The sequence below is a fragment of the Nycticebus coucang genome, chromosome 20, assembly GCF_027406575.1.
Source record: "Nycticebus coucang isolate mNycCou1 chromosome 20, mNycCou1.pri, whole genome shotgun sequence".
NCBI classification, from domain to species: Eukaryota; Metazoa; Chordata; class Mammalia; order Primates; family Lorisidae; genus Nycticebus; species Nycticebus coucang.
In genome coordinates, this window is record NC_069799.1 from 54,014,238 (window position 1) to 54,032,631 (window position 18,394).

The 18,394-nt window shown below is 37.7% G+C and overlaps 1 protein-coding gene and 1 non-coding gene across 2 annotated transcripts in view; one reads left to right on the forward strand and one right to left on the reverse strand.

Annotated features, from left to right (window-relative positions):
- Positions 1 to 18,394, reverse strand: part of PLXDC2 (plexin domain containing 2) — a 370,639-nt gene that overhangs the window by 245,103 nt on the left and 107,142 nt on the right. The gene's annotated exons all lie outside the window — the stretch shown is intronic.
- On the forward strand, positions 8,199 to 8,301 carry LOC128573179 (U6 spliceosomal RNA). Its single transcript, XR_008376348.1, has one exon. It is a non-coding gene; the product is annotated as a U6 spliceosomal RNA (small nuclear RNA).

Consider the following 18,394-nt stretch of genomic DNA (forward strand, 5'->3'; position numbering starts at 1 on the left):
AAGAGTTCAGGGTGTAGTAGGCAGAGAGACATGCAAACATATAACAGCACAGCCAGGGGACAAGTGCGGGGTGACCTGTGCCAGAGGGGCTGCACGTGTGACGCACGTGCACCGCTCATACCTACTGCAGGCACACTGCCAGGAGGCTGCATATTTATCATTTTCCCTGTAGTAATCGGTTTTTAATTCCTGTTAGTGCAGTGCTGGTTTGGATTTCTGAGTTTTTCTGCTGTGATGAAGGACGAAAAGCTATTTAATATATGATGTAGGAATGGGAAGTTGGTAATCTGAACAAGGTCTAACCCTGACAGTTTTTTTGCTTGCACAGAGGCTGACATTGAACCTTATAACACGCTTGCTTCCTTCCATCGCTTCCACTGCTGTGCTCACCCACCTGAACAGCCAACCAGCCAACCACCAATAACGTTGTAAGCTGCTGCTGTGTCTGGAGCTGGCTCCAATAATCAGCTGTGTGCGTGTCTTCCTAACTCCATTTTCAGTGATATCGAATTGGCAGCTTAACATCAGCCCTGGCAGAAGTGGCCAAGCAAACTGGCAGAGGTCACAAATCAGGGATTTTTTTCTTTCCTCAGAGAGTCTGCTGTTAAATGTTTATGGGCACACCATTGCTCACAACTAATGATACCATTTTGGCAGTAACGCATTTTTAGTTGCCATATTCCCCATATTTCACCCAGCAATGAATTAGCCATTTTCACACTTACACATTTTAGAATCGCTATCTGTACGAGAGAAACCACTGCTGCCTTCCCAGAGGACCAGAGTTCAAGCTTGTTCTCTGGATCCAGACAAGACCCAAAACCTCAAGAAGCAGAAGCTTGGCTCTCATCAGCCATCATGAAAAGGGCTTTTTGAACATTTTTATCATGTCCCTCTCCCGGGCTGTATTATTCTTAGGGTAAGTACATCAAATGTCAGATGAAAATAACAGTAATGAAAAACGTTCATACCCTTGTAGGGTCCAGGGAATTAGTTATTTCTCATGTCAGGGGAAACAAGTGTGCCACAGAATAGCTTCCTTTAATATCCACTTTGGAAACACTGTCATCCTGAGGTGTTCAGTGAGTTACCGACACAGAGGAAGGAGAATCAAGACAAAGTCTCTCCAACATAATCCGTTACACAGTCGATAGCGAGAAAAAATTAAAAATAACTCAAGATGGCTGCAGACACTCGAAGAAAACAAGAAAAAACACAAAATGAATCCCCCAATATGAATAATTTATATTATTAAATGATATTAATAGTCCATCAGGATCAAGTATAAATGAGATGTTGCTTTTCTCCATATTTAAATCTGTGGCTCTTAATCTGTAGCTTCCACTCATTTTTTTTTTTTTCCACAAAGATTTTTGAATGTCTTATCAACACCTGCCCAGTTTGGTTAGTTCTTTGAATGTAAAGTGAATTCTATAACTACCAAATGAATAATTTAGAAGTGCTTTATTTTAATTTCACAATGACATTAATAACAAAAAATAGACATGCTTTGTTGAAGTTTACTAAGGACTCTTCTGCTACAGCTTCACGTAAGTCAATGGTCACTGTTGACACTTGTCATCACTCAAGTTTGAGAAGTTCTGGCCTGTGTGTAGAGCACTAGTCTCTTCTCAGACCTACTGAATCAGAAGCTCTGTGGGTGGATCTAGCAATCTTTGGTTTAACACACTTCCAAGATGATTCTGATCTCCCACCAATGTTGAGAACCACTGGTTTAGATGCACAAGATACACTGGGGTAAACTCTAACCCTTACAAAGAGGGACTTACATTTTTTCCTTCACAAGGGCTTCTGTAATGTGGCTTGCCACCAGTTGGCCCGCACATGGTCTGTGGGAGGGCACAGCATGTCTCTCTGGTTACGTCTGGATCATTAGTGTCTGCCAAAGTGTCTGGCCCACAGTCAGAGAGCCAGTAAATATTTCCTGAATGAACAGCCTTTTTTTCTTGCTTTTATCAGTTCAAGAAAGAGTGCTAACTGATCACATGAAAAATCCTCAGGCTCCATTGCCTTGAGTGAAAGTCAGGTTAGGGCCCTGCCTCAAATTTAATTTTGCTTACATTTCATCATATTACTATTTTAGATAGAATCCTACTGTCAAACATCTGATTGGGTATTCCCTATCCCTGGAAGATCTCCAGTGACAAGTGCCCAGACATAAGAACACCTCAGTGATCTATATTCAGTAATATTCTGCTTACACAGTTCATCCCTTTATTTCCTGAAACAAGTATCTTAATACAAAAATGTTTAACTAAATTTTAGTTTTATGGCAAGAGAAACCCATGATTAATTTGTTTTAGCATTTTAAACAAATATCTGGTCAGAAAAGGGCACCTCATTTCCACATGAAAAAAAGACAATGATTTTGGTATCATTACTGGGGAAAAAGGTATAGCAGAGGTGAAAATTAGAGCAAGTTCTCACCTCAGGTATACAGCAATTGCCATGATAGAAAATGAATTCTTCAAATTTGTAGGCAACCACTTTTCAGCAAATGCATGAGGCAAGAGATGATGTGATGTCATTCTGAGGGGCTCCGGGGCCTCGGTGAGACGTCACCCACGGAAAGCAATCAAGCTTAGACTCAGGAACCAAGGAATATTCTGATGAAGCTGATCAAACTGACTCCTTACATAGGTCATTACAGTGTTTGTTCCCAGAGCCAATGTTTTTTCAAGATCTCTCTTACATGTACCACTGGATTAAATAGCTCTGTACGTATCAGTGCCTTTTGACTCATTTAGATGAACATACAGATTAACAGACTTGGCTTTGACATATTCCATAACTTGCTGGAAGTTAACCTTGCTCCTCTCATAAATTCTAGAACTGATGTCATAGGACAAGGATTCCTGCTTAATTCGCTTTCGTGCTCTTGGCCTCAATGCAATTATTGTCACTTCTAGTGTATGAGATTTCGCTAATACTTTTTGTCTTAGCAGATTTCTTGACTGTGGCACACGTACCAGAATCTTATCAGAATGCTAGGAACAAGGGCTTTCCAAGTCACACATACTGAAGTAGACTTAGAGCTTACAGCAATCGTGATCTAGCATTGAACATTGAACGTTTACGGTTTTATTTGGTTGGGATTGCCATGATGCTGTGATGATTGCTGATACCTACAGGGAGAATCCATGCTTTATATGTAGATCTTGAAAGTAACAGGTTTGCATAGTACACACTGCTGCCATTGTGTTACCTCTAACTTCATGAGAACAACAAAATAAGTATTTCATCTGAGGTTTCTACCAGTGTGTAAGAAATCACAGAAGTACTACACAAAAGCACTACAGAATTATGTTTTGAAAAAATAAACACAACAACCACCACAAACAAGTCCAGCCATAGTGGCTCATGCCTATAATCCTAGCACTTTTGGAGACCAAGGTGGGAGGATCACTTTACGTCAAGAGTTTGAGACCAGCCTGAGCAATGTATCAAGACCCCATCTCCACAAAAATAACAAAAGTAGAAAAACTAGCTGGGTATAGTCACAGCTATAGTCACAGCTACTAGGGAGGATGAGGCAGGAGGTTCACTTGAGCCCAAGAGTTTGAGGTTGCCGTGAGTTATGATGATGCATCATGTGACTGCCCTCACGTCCAGGCAACAAAGTGAGACCTTGCCCCTACCCCCCAAAAATAGGAAACATCCGGCTAACAGCAGCAAGTGAATTCAAACAGCCCTATGCTGTATGGTCATAAATAACAGCAGCTCCCCATACTACCTGGCAATACAGAAGTAAAATTGAAAACGACAAGGCAAGTGGCTCACTGCTTCCCAGCTTTCCAAGGTGTTAAAAATACTGATACAATTAGGCCCTCACTGAATTTGTATTTTTTAGTTTCTAGGAACAGCAAGCTAGGAACATAAGTGATTCATATTTCAATTGATAATGCAAATGACAGCTAAGGAATAATAAGGTGACCGAGGGCCATGTGGCTGTCACAGTTTAATAAGCAATTTTTATTGTAATGTGGTAGAAAAAAGTGTAAACCTCAGCACAGTAAGTCCTTGGTCACTGGGTAGACAGGCTTTGCTTGGGAAAATATTCCATTAAGGAGTTTGAGTAGAAGGTATGAGACCAACTTGATAGGATTTTGACACCACTGGACTTCAGAGTATTAGGAGAGTCGTATTCTTCCTTTGTGGAGAATGGAGGGGAGAAGTAGGAGGAAAGAGAGAGGAGTCAGCATGAACAAGACACTCCGCCCTCACAGACGTGATGGGGTCGGCATGCCCAGAAGACTTGCCTAAAAACAGAGACAACCTTTGTTTCCTGGTGCCAGTTTTTCTTGCTGCCCTTTAAACACCTTCTCCAGAATTCCCCTTCCATAACAAGTATGCATGAATCATTATGTTTTGCATGAATGATTTTGGGAGCGACTCAAAGATGGTGCTAATTTTCACACCTATGCCACATAGAGAATAAGCCTGGAAAGAGGGTAACCTACAGACCTAGAAAATGCCCTGGATATTTTCAGAAATCCTGTATGTCTATGGGTCATTAATTAGGGGTGAAGATGTTGAACAAACTTCTAGATCTTTAAGATACATGGCCCCCTGGGGTTCCACTTGGGTTATTAGATGATTTACATTATAAGGAAATCTGACAGCCCACTGGGAGAAGATTTTATAAGTGATACAGAGATCCCAGGTTTGGAATGACTGATTTAAATAAAGAACTATGTTATTCACCCAACACTGTGATATATTTCAGATACAAACATTTCTAGATTTACTTTAAGTATCAAGGAGAAAAGTTATCTCAAGCTTCTCAAATGAAGATATGAACTCTCTAGGTGAGGGGCACACTTATGTGCATAACTTTGATTCAACCTGTACTAAAATAAAACATGTGAACTCCTTGACATTCTGATATTAAAAAAGAAAATAAAAGAAAAAAGACATGAACTCCCAAATCATATTGATCATAGATGTAAAGAAAATTTGGATGACATTATTGCTAAAAAAGAATCAAATAAACTCCTGGCTATAAAGATATCACTCTGCCGTATGCTGTTTGCCTTTCAGGGATGAAACGTTTTTTCAATAAAAGATAAGTGGGGTAAGATTTTCATCCAATTATTTCTAGCTACAAGATCTTTGATTTCATCTTCCTTTTTGGTTAGAAATGTGTTTCCCTGTCCCTTTATTATCTCTTACTAAAAATCATTCACCAATTGTGTAAGATAAAAGAGGGCTCATTAGGTGGAGAGTGAAACGATTTTTATGGACGGGATAGTAATCCTGGCTAACCCGCTTGACATTTTAGGATTAATTTTTCATTTATAACATGAGCATTCAAGGAGATGACAATGAAGGGCCAAATTTAAATCTTTTTCTCCCTTCTGTTCAGATATTAATAAGAAGAGTAACTACTGTGTGGCATTCTGTTTTAACATCTAATCCGAAGCTTGACCGCAGCAGGCCACAAAACGGGTTTAATGTCTGCCCAGCAGCTGTTCACGTCTCAAAATTTCCCCTTCGGCCATAGAGGACATGCCTTGACCACACTGACCAACTGCTCCACTTACTTCTCTGGAAACAGGGTCTAGTTCAGTTTGGAGGCTTAATTTGAGAAAGGAAAAAAATAATACATAATGCTTATCCAGTATATTTATATGTATGGAGTTAAACCCAATTGTTTGTGATGATCAGTTCTCCCTTTTATCTATAAAAACAAAAACAAAAGAACACCTTTCAGACTAATTCTGAACTAGGGGAGAAAAAGATAGATGAGCTTTGGAACTAACTTCAAGTACAGGGCTGCATGACAGCCTTGGGGGCACTAAATCCTGACTGTCTCGCTCAGTGGTATTTCAAGATACAGAACTGGAAGGAAAGAGAGAAGGGCACACAGAAAGAGGAGAGATCTGGTCGCAAAGATCCTTGGCTTTATCAGACACTTTAACAAATGACCACAGAGGAAATGACTGTGTCCCAGTTCAGGCTTATATGTTTGGACGGTCAAAGGACAGTATAGCTAATAGGTTATAACGGTTTATTTTAGGTCTGTAGGTTTTATTACATAGTCAGTCAAGCACATAGTGGGTGCTCAAGAAATTTATCTTGGTAAAGAGAGAGGTCAAAATACTGACTTTCATGAAAGTAGTCATTTGTGTCTGCCTTAGGAGGACAACAGGAACCGCACTGCTATACAATGGAGCTTATCTTTACCCTGAGGTGATGGAGAAATTACCCTCATGTTCTGTCCTCTATATGAAATACCAGCAGTGTACACAGAAAACAACAATTGTCACTTAAGAAGAACATGTGTTAATCAAGGAAGATATCAGATCTAATAAAAAAAAGTTAGACTCCTCATTGAAAGATGAGTTTATAAGAATACACAGACTCAAGTCAAACAATCAATCTTGAGGAAATAATCTAAGCATTTCACCTCTCTGAGATCACAATCAGGAGAGTATTTATATTGGTTAGTAATTCTGGCATCACCCAACATATAGGTACCAAAACTGCATAAAACTCAAATAAATCTTACTGTCCCAATAACTACTATTGTAAAAACTAGATTTGTATTGTAAGGAAAATTAAAACAGAATGCAAATTAATACAACTTAGGTTTAGGACAGTTTATATATATTACTATCTGTACAAGCTAGATCCATCAGGGCCATACATAGAATTTTTAGTGAAGAGCCAGTAATACCAGTGCACAAGGATGAACACATGAGTAACTTCATCACAGTGTCACTTACATCGAAATTAGGAGACTATCTACATGGCCATCATTCAGGTCCAGGTTGCACATATTATGAGACATTAATTTACTGCCACGTTATCCTGCCATTAAATAGTTCCATGAGTTGACATGGAAAGAAGCTATTTCCAGCATATTATTGAGCCAAAAAAATTACACAATCTAATTTTTGTAAAATTGTAAACAAAATCTAAATGTATGTATAACTGAGACACCATTTGGAATTTTCTATAGGAAAACATTTAAAATGGCTGCCTATGGTATCAGCAGCTCAGTTATTTTGTGTGTTGTCATTATATTAAACTTTCTATATTTCCATTACAGTAAGCATTTGTGGTAATTCATTTCCAGAGTCAACAAAACACTACAAGAAAAGCAATATCCCTCTTAAACTTTGAAACACATCAATAGTGTACTCTACCTGCTCAAAAACTAATTTCCACACAGTTCCAGTTCAAACACTACAGTTAGGGACGGAACTAAGTTGGTGTTAATTTGCCTGTGATCTCCTGAAGCCCCGGTTTACAAACAAAGCATAGAAATCTTTTCCAAGATTCATAAAATTTCCAAATTGTTGAGTTTCGCAAATTGAATTGTCCTAAGATAGAGACATTTGTGCTAACATTTCCTAAATTAAACAAGTGTCCAAAGAATACATATCTAAAATTGCTCTTTAATTAAAAACAATTGTTCCCAGTAACACCTCTAAATTTTCTTAAGATTTCATGATCTGGAACAAAAATCAGAAATAATTATGTAAACTTATGGGTGTAAGACCCATAGTCACAGACTAATTGAGGTATTGGATATCGAGGACTAAACCAAAGTATTTCGATAAAACTAGCATGCAGAATGTGCTAGATGCCGAGGATACCTAAGTGTGCTGAGACGGACACAATTTGAGCCTTCACTGATCCTGTATTTCATCCATCTATTTGTTTTTCCCTGTGTACCTTTGTTCATCAATTCATCTAGGTAATACATCAGCGGATGTCTATTATCAATTAGCAAATAGTAAATTCTCAAGTCAACAACAGGTTTGAGAGCTGACGTCTTCCCTGGGTAATGTTATTACTGAGATTCCACAACCGAGCTGTACAACAGAGACATATTTATAGGTAGAAAAGGGTATGTTAATTTTAAAAATGTATTTAATTAAACTGAGTATATTTAAAATATTATCATTTTAACACATAATCAATATAAAAATAATTGGTGAGATATTTTGCATTATTTTTAAAATATTTACTCAGGTGCTTAGATCACATCCTTAGAATAGCTGTCATTCATTCAGTTAGCTTTCTAGTCACTAAAGCCTCATTTTCCCATAAAAGACATTTTTGTTCAGCACAGCAGAGATTACAGAAAGACACAAGGCATTTATAGTTTCAAGGTATTTCCAGCCTAGTAGAGATGATGTACTCAATATTTAATAGTCACAAATTGTGCGCTCACTTGGCAGCACATATACTAAAATTGGACAGATACAGAGATTAGCATGGCCCCTGTGTAAGAATGACACGCAAATTCGTGAAGTGTTCCGTATTTTTAGAGAAATGCAAATCAAAACTATCCTGAGATATCACCTAACCCCAGTAAGAATGGCCTACATCCCAAAGTCTCAAAGCTACAGATGCTGGTGGGATGTGGAGAGAAGGGAATGCTTGTATACTGTTGGTGGGACTGCAAACTAACACAGCCTCTGTGGAAGGAAGTATAGAGAATCCTCAAAAAACTTGAATTAGACCTCCCACTTGATCGTGCAATCCCATTACTAGGCATCTACCCAAAAGAAAAAAACAAAACAAAACATTTTATCGTGAGGACATTTGCACTAAACTATTTATCGCAATTCAATTTATAATCGCCAAGACATGGAAACAACCTAAATGTCCACCAACCCAGAAACAGATTAACAAGCTGTGGTGTATGTATACCATGGAATAGTATTCAGCCATTAAAAAGATGGAGACTTTACATCTTTTATGTTAACCTGGATGGAGGTGGAACACATTCTTCTTAGTAAAGCATCATGAAAATGGAGAAGAATCCAATGTACTGAATTCTAATATGAAGGCAGCAGATGATCTAATACAAGAGGTGGGATAGGGGAATGAGGAAGTGGGGACAGGGGAGGAGGGAGGTGGCTGGTGGGGTCATAGCGTATGGCACACCTCTTGGGGAAGGGGCACAATTACAAGAGGTTCTTTACCCAACAAACGCAATCAGTGTAACCTAATTCTTTGTCCCCTCAATCAATCCCAAACAATAACAAAAAATAGAGATTGTAAGAATATGAAGCAAATTTCAGTAAAATGCCATGACAGCTCAGGAGAGGACATCTTATTTCCAGGGTGGGAGTAAAACAGTTGAGAACAATTTTTTTTTTTTAAAGCAGAAAATTGATTTTACTAAACAGTGGCCACTGCAGGGATTTTGTGTATCTTGTGGCTTTTACCTCATTCAGTCCCCAGAACAATCATGTATTGTATTACCTTTCACAGATGAGGAAGCTATGGCTAAAAATGGGAATGTTTCACTGTATTTGGAGGCAGCCCTCAGACCCGGGTCTGTAAGACATAAAATCCCTAACTTGAAATATCCTCAGTGAGAGAAGAAAGGCATGGACTCTATGGTGGGAAAGATCTAGAAAGAAAATCATGAGTATGGAGGAGAGGACGCATTTCCTGGAGATGAGGCAGAGGATGTCATTTTTCCAATTAATACAAAGTTAAGAAAAGGCAGAATGAGAAGCAGATATACCTGGTCAGTATGCAGAAGGCCCAATAGAGCCCGATCTCGGCTTCACTTGATAAGAGAGAATTAGAGCATTTGAGCAATGAAGTAAGACAATTGCACATTTTTAATTTAAGAGCAGTATCCTGAAAGAACAATCCAGTGAAGGCAGCCCGTAAGTGACCTATCACATAATTAGACCAAAAGGTATCCTGAGAATTTGCTGACTGCTGAACTCGTGACAGAAACATGTTTTTCCAACTTGCATCCAATTTAATAAACCTGGCTGGAAACAACTTTACGCTATTTGCTCTCTTTGTGAGCAATCTGTATTAAACTGCATGTTTAAGTTAGAGGAATCAATAAATCGAACAGAATGTCCAGTAGTAGTTTTTAGTCATTCTAAATTAATTCATTTAAATAAAATTTAATAAGATCCATGTAAATGAAGTTGTATTGTGACAACTGAATTACAGTTCATAACATGTTTTTGTTCTAAGTCCTATGTAGACAATATAGAATACAAATGGATCAACAAAAATCAGATGTCAGGTGCTAATAAGAAGTTGTTCCATTCAACAAAATGCAGTATCATCTGAAACATCTGAATGGCTATAATAAGGTAGATGCTTTCTCCTGTATTTTCTCTCAAATAGCACTTACCAATTACTTTGCCCCTTACTCAAGATTGGCTTAGAAGGGTAATATTATTCAAAACATTGATAAGGATAATAAAGGGTAAAAATGTACCAACTTTTGTCTTTTAAGAGATAGTGTTAAATGAGCTCAGTCAAGACACAAGGCTTAGTGTACTTTTCATTAACTACCTCCAAAGAAAGTGCTTTAAAAGATAGGCCCATACATTTTTGCTTAACTAAATCAATTATTCCTTTATTATTATTATTATCATAATCTCTGCCTGTGCCAGTGTTGACCTAGTCTGTCCTCTGTTCATTAGATTAAGCAGAATTCTGATGACTATAATCTGCTATGAATTACTAAACCTTCAAAGATTCAAGCCAAGATGTTAACATGATTTAATGTAGGCTCACACCACCCCTCCCACACTTCCAAAAGTTATCAGCCATCAGTTTTCCAGACTCTTAAAATTAAAAGATGATCACCAAGGCTTGGAATAATCATTTCATCAATGATGAAATGATTGTACTGTAAGACAGTACATTTGCTGTCATATTTCAAAAGAAAAAAGAGACTGGTTTCTTTTTATCCTATATCAAGGATAATTTATTACAAAAATTTCAAATTATTCTATGACATCACTTAGAGGATGGTGAACATAAACTCCTGTAAGAAAAATAACTTTAGTGTTCAAGAAAGATAGAAGATTGACAGCTTTGAAATTGAAAGCAGAAATATCTTTGCCCTTTCCATCTTTCCATATTAAGATATAGCCGGAAGAATAGATTTTAATGCCAGTACTACTTTTCGACCTATTAGAAGTTCCAATTTCTGATCAAACTGTAAACAAGATTGATATTTTTGATAGAATTGTTTTTCTGTTTTATTGTTCAAACAACAACAAAAAATAGACATTATGCTAGATTTCTCCTGTTGCTTCATCTTTCATTTGTATTCATCAGCCTACACCGCCAAGATTTCAGCAAGTCCTACCATCCCTACCAACAAGATGAGCCCAGACAATTGTGAACTCATCCTAGAAAAGGTGCTACATCCCCCAATGCTGAGTATCACTATGGTCACCTTCGAAGTCCTCCCCTTGGGAAGCTGTGCACTGACACCAGCGCCTAGTCCACCCTTCAAAGCACTTTTACTAGAATGGATTCACGAACTTAATTATCAGATCTCTGTACGATGACAGCTCGGATGGCCAGTCCAGAAAGAGAGTTCCAAAATTGCTTTGAAGCGGGGAGTACACACTGGCATGAGTGCATAGCTTCCAAGGGTAGTACTTCAAAGGGACTCCTTAGTGACATTCAGTAACCGGGGATGTAGCACTATTTCTAGGATGAGTTTGTGAACTTAATTGTCTATTCTAGTGTACTCAAATGACTCTGCTTGTCTCCCTTTCCACTCCACAGCCTTAATCCAAATCCCCACCACCCATGGTCTGAGTGTACACAACAGTTTCCAGTTTCCACAGCAGTTACCATTCTGCTCTCCCTGATGACTCCCTGTAATTCATTCTTTCTGGAGCAGTCTAAACTAACTGGTGGTACACACGAGGTCTGAAAATGAAGGTGTAGTGTCTGGAATTCTGGTTTCTAAAAAATGTATAGAAACTACAAAATTCTGACTTACATATATAAAATTAAGTAGAAAGATATACGATTGAAAAAAAAAATGTACTTCCTTTGGTACAGGACCCCCTTCAGGCCACCCAAGAGCAAGTTAACCTGTTTAAATGCTGCTTTATGGCTTGATCTTATTTTCCAACTGAAAACCCAAACAAAACACGTGTCTACCAGCCAATTCTTATGCAGATTTTATTTAAAGCTCAATATGTTTCCAAGATAGTGCCTCTAATAAGTACACGATCCGAGGAGGGCCCTTTCACCCAAACCATCACATTACAAATTCATATATTCCACATTTCCCCACATATTCTCTGAACAAAACGTAGAGGCAATATTCTGATTTAGGCTGGTATCTTCTGGGCCATTTGACTGCTAAATGGAATTTTCTGCATTTCAAATCCCATTGGTTTTTATACAGCCAGACCTTGTTTAACTTCAGCTGAGTAACTTTTGGTTTGGCCGCGAGATCCTGTGGGAGAATCCCCATGGTATTTATTCAATTAAGGTTGGGTGAATGTAGGCAGTCTATGATCATTGCTTAGGTGGGGATCTTAAGAAATCCGGGTCATTTCTCAGAAAGTCAGCAGCCAGTCAGCTGGTGGAAAGGCTGACTTCATGAATAATTCACTTTATGGTCCAACAAATAGCTGTTATGAAGTGGCCAAAAGGCCCGGTCAGATCCGCTGGACACCTGAGAGGAAGGAAGAAAGGAAGGAAGAGAACGAAGTACCACTCTGAAAGAGAGCCTGTCCATCTTGGTCTCCAGAAGTTGAACTATAATAATGACTCTGCCTATTGAATATGGCTAAATGATCAGAGCACCTTCTGTGAGCCACTTAATGTTCCTTAAATAATATTAGGTTATTACCAACAGGACACATACTTGTACTAAGTACCCATTCCCTTAAAAAGTGTTCTATAAGTGGAGCAAGTAAAATCTATTATCACATTTCCATTTAATAGCTCTAGTGTATATCTACACCTCCTTACAGAAAAGTCACTATCAAATTGAATTGTCATACTATATTAGATACTCACACAGCAAATCAATGTATGTTAAGAAATGAATATTTCTTCATGCACTCTAATATGAGCACCATTTACTGAGCACCAACCCTGTTATTTTTTAATAATACTCTGAAATGTTAATCTCATTTATCACATTTCAATTGGGGTTAAAGGTGCATCTCTGATTTACCTCCTACTATTCCCATTAATTGTTTTAGTTTTTCAGGGCATCCAGCCTCCTATACTCTGGAAAGATATTCAAAGCCCTCTGCTCTGACAAGCCCTAAAAAATGATTGTCAGAACAGCTGTTAATTCTTTCATTTCCACATATCAGATTTTTTTCCCCACTAGACTATTAAAGGTCAAGTTTTCAACTAGTCTTAGGCTTCAAATACCCAAAGAATTAGTATTTTGATGTGTAGAATGCTCTGGTACAAATTCAGACACTTTGAGAAAGAATAGCAGTGTATATACATGTACTTTATACATTAAAATAACTTTATTGTATAAATATATAGTATATATTTATTCAAATGCATTTATTAATAATGTAATGCCTTATTCTTTTAAAAAACACAAATAATATAGGCAGTTGAATATCTGAAATAATAACAATTACCTTATTAAAGGTAAGTTATTTTATTATTAACAGCTTTCCATAAAAAGAGAGAGAGTCAGAGAGATTATACAAGGAGTTGCACAGAAGTCCTCACTGACAATACCAGGATCCACAACAGGTCTATTTTCAGAACTCAGAGCATTAAATCAACCACCACACAATGCTGCAATTTTCTGATCCCAGCCATAGTTTTCCATTGAAAAAAATCAAGCATCATTTATAGAGAACTCTGGCCATAAATGGAGAAGTGGAACCATCAAACTGTTGGTCACTCTTACAGAATCCAAAGCAGAATGGAAGATCAAATCATTCGTAACCAAGGGTACTGCAATCTTTCCATTACTCCTGAGAAATAGAATATCATTCTTCACACCACTCCTCTACTTGCTTTTAACACCCTTGTTCCTTTCTTCCATTTTCCTTCATTACAACTTGAGAAATGTCATCAGCAGAGGGTTGTCCAATAGGAAAGAAACACAACTCTGTTCATTTTACCCTCATCTAAGATCCTGATAATAACAAGCTGAGTGCGTGGACTCTTCACCATATACCACATGCAAAGGTTACTTTTCAGTATTAATGAAGAAATGTATTATACATTGCAGTTGCAGACTTAAAAATAAATTATTTCACAAGGAGTTCTTGAATAAGATATGACCATTTCATCCTTTAACTTTTTTTTTTTTTTTGTAGAGACAGAGTCTCACTTTACTGCCTTCTGTAGAGTGTCATGATGTCACAGGACTCACAGCAACCTCTAGCTCTTGGGCTTCCGCGATTCTCCTGCCTCAGCCTCTCGTCCTTTAACATTTTTAAAGTGCCTGCTGGGTATATGATCTTGTTTAGTTAATAAAATGGGTAACACAGTCTCAAACATAAAAGATCTTATTCGACCATTAAGTTCACAGACTTGTGTCCATAGGTGTCAATAGTTATGTTTCATTCCTCAGGCATTCAGGGGCACTTATGATAAGCAAGGTATTTTCCTAGACCCTGAGGGGCGGAAAGAGACTCAAGTATGAACAAAATCTATCCATCTCTTAAGGGGATTTTAATATTAATTAATGATCCTAAAGAAAATGCCATAACTAGTATTTGCAAAAGTTATGATTTGATAAAAAAAGGAAAACACTGGAGTTATATATCAAAGAGAGAGGGGAAGAGAGAGACACACACATAAATTACTGTAAGTGGATCACAGAGACGTTTTAGAGAAGAGTATTAGTACTGTATTCAACAAGGCAGGCACATTTTTTACAAAAAAATATTGGCCTAACAACATTAGCAAGCATGGTAGAAGTAAAGCACAAGATGTTTTGAGGGAAAGGAGATATATCAACAACAGTGAGCAGAGAAAGGAAACCAAATCAGAGAAGACTTCAAGTCAATTACCCTGGGACACAGCTAGTGTCATGATCTGCATTCCTACCTACAGTCTAGGCTCTGAGTCATTTTTTTTTTAATTACTACAGTATACAATGGTATATTAGTTTCCTATTGCTGCTGAAACACTGATTCCTTTTATTTTATTTCAGATTAATATGAGGGTACAATTAATGTACAATGTTTGCATGTTAGGTAAAGTCCCTCTTGTAGTTGTGTCCCACACCCAGGAGGTGTGCCAGGTACCCCTTACATTGTGCCCATTAAGTGGGAGCAGACCAATACTGACTTATTGTCATGCAGTTTTGGAGGTCAAAAGTTCAAAGTGGACTAAAATCAGAGTTACTGTATGGTTGCATTCATTTGAAGATTCTTAGGAGAAATTCATTTCTTTGCATTCTTTAGCTTCTAGAGATCTCTTGAGTTCCTTGGCTGTGACACCCTCCCCTTCCTCATCTTCAAAGTCAGCAGTCTAGAACCTTCAAATCTCTTTGGAGTCTTCCTCTGTTCCTTCCCTTTCTCACTGATAAGGACCCTTGAGATTATATCAGGCCCCACCAGTTTAATACAAGATAATCTTTTCACTTCAAGGCAGCTGATGAGCAAACTTAATTTCTTCTGCAAACTTCCCTCCTCCCCCTAGCCATATAACAGAATATGATCACAGGTCCTGTGAAGTAGGATGTGGACATCTTTGGTGCAGGGAGGCGAAGGCATTATTCTGGCCACTACAAATAGGATATCAAATTTCATCAAAGCTGGAAAGTGAAAGTATAGAAAGAATTGAATATTAATGAATTTAGATTTTTTTAAAATATAGGCAATGAGAAGTTGCTACCTGCCCCAATGTTAGAGATACATTTTAAAAGATAACTCACTAAGGCGGTAGCATCTAGAATTAGCTGGAGGATGAGGTGATGGAGGCGGGGTGTTCAGTGAGAAATCAGCAGACTCAGTTGACCCACCTAGAGAAAATTCTCTAATACACCATGACCAATCGATGACAATATTGACAGTCTTTTCGAAATTGAAAGCATTCTGTCTGATTCACTGTTACCCTTGATCAACAGGTGAAGGGAATTTGAACAGCACACAGTATTTGCTACAGTTGGAATTAATCTTTTCTTATAAGTTCTTGTCTAAAATTATAACAAGGGATTTGGAGGCTGGTGTGAAAATACATTTCCAGTCCTCTGGAAACCTTTTTCAACTCAACAGGGAACAGCATAATATAAATCCTTCATATCAGATTGGAGTGAATTGGAGGCTTTGCCACATTGACTAAGAGTAGTTTGTTGGGGTTAGGCACAGGCTTTTCTCACTCCACAAGGTACACTTAATTCACCGCTACCAAGAGGCAATTGAATTTGCTCTAAGCAGATGAGTGTACTTATGAAGCACAGACAAGACAAAAGGAAAACACTGTGAAGTCCTTTGCAAATCTAATGAACCCAAAGACAATTCAGGTCACATAACAAACTGCTCTCAGCCAAGGATTTCACTAGCACAGCAAGGTGAATAAGCCATCCTCCATCTCATCTGGGCTGCACAGAGAAAAATGAAAGATTAAGGCCAAGAGAACTGAATCCAGGCCAGCCTGGCCTTGGTAAGGCTGATCCTTGGTGAGTGTTGCCAACATGACATCCTCTTCCAAACAAACTGAAGGTTTACAGAATGGGAAGAATACCTAATCACTGCACGGCTGTGGTCCGCTACAGCACATCGAGATTTTTTTTTTTTAATGATTCCATCAGATTTTCTTGTTAACCACAGACTCCTCAATCATGAACCCCCAAGTATAATTTCTACTATAGCAAACTAGATACACAGGGCTTATATATCTGGATAGCAATATTAACATAAACTTTGGTGTGCCATGCAATAGTCTGAATAGAATTCTGTTTTATTAAATGAAAAATTATCAGTCATAGAAGTTAATGGTAAAGAAATACATATTCCAAATATATATTATCCACCATATCCATGTGAAGTAATATGCATATATTCTGAAGGTTTTCATGGCAGAAGTTAGAGAAAAGATTGTTAATCTGGACCTTATTTCTTCCTCTTTAAAACACAGAAGCCAATGACTGTGAAGCCTTCTCCGTGGGACTATACAATGTATTTTTCTATCTTCTAGGTAATTCTTACTACCACCAGCTACATGGAAATGCTTGGGAAAGTCTGCACCACCTGGAAAGCATACTAAACTGATTTCAGGTGTACGAGGACATCATAGATTATTTTATAATCTAAAATTTTCAAGTCACTGTGAAATTTACTGTGTGGTTTCTTTCCCTAACAGCTATGGGAAAGGAGGAAGTAGCTAACAGGTTGGTAGTGGAAAGTGGTAAGAGTTAATATCAAGGCATTTTAGTGTTTTGAAGGCTGCTTTCTCTCAAACGCGGCAAGCCACTGTCCCAGGAAACAATGCACAAGAAAAGCCAATCTCCTTCAAAAAGAAACACAAATCACCTTTATTACCACCTGCTCTTCCAAGTCAACAAGTCACTCGAATAACTCATTTTCGTAGGGTGGGTTGGTTGAATTTAAAAAATCTACAGGACAAGATAATACTTTTCCTACTTTAAGAATTTCTTTAAATGGCTGGTACCATACTAGGGGAAAATATTCAGCAAAAAGTAAGAAGAAAGCTTTGTCTGGTCTGATGTTTTAAAAAGCACAGAAATTTTGTACATTAACTGGTTTTGACCAGTAAAATGAAGGGCACACCAATGGTACTGTGCATATGGCGATGCTCATGTGTTAACATACTACATGGAGGGACTTGTGATGGGTGCTCTGTCAAAGAATTTCCCACTTTGGCAAAGGTGTCATCTTGTTTCCGAAAGAAAGATGGAAAAGACATAGAACTCCTTAGTATCACACGCTTAGAATATTCAACTAAACCTGAAGTAGATTGTATAGGACATTACAGAAATGCTTAAATCCAGTAGCCATTAGTGTAAAGATACATGTTTGTACTGGCAAAAGGAAGGAAGCCAAACAAAATCATTACAACTTCTATCATAAACTGCATGAAAAAGATGCTTTTTCTGAAGTGGAGAGATTATAATTAGTGGCTAAAATACTGGTTTTGAATTAAAATGAATATGTAACTATTCATACTGTTATTACAAATAAGCCCTTCATTTTCCCCTATAAATAATTTCATGGTCATTTAATGAAGAGATGAGAAAATCATATAATATACATTGAATTAGACAAGATAGTAGATTTGACTCTTTGTTCTTCATGGTATTTTTCAAGAACCCAATCCTATTTAATGGGAAGTGTATTTTGGGTTGTATAAAACAGTAGTTAGAAACTACAGAACTTGCCTATATCGAAATAAAAATTTATGGATCATTAGATGCAACCTCCGTAAGATAGTACTCAGAATTATTAGAGGAAATAATAACCACGAAATACCAGATGGGTAAATACCCTGCTTTTAAGCACTGTGGAAGGTCTTGTATGGCTCTGTTTAGCAAACCACAGCACATATTCAACAGCCTTTACTGCCTGGACAATCTTTTCAACAGTATTTTTTTAACAGCATTTCTAATTTTCAGTTTAAGGCCACTTAATCTTTCTCTGGCCTTTGGAAAAGATAGAGA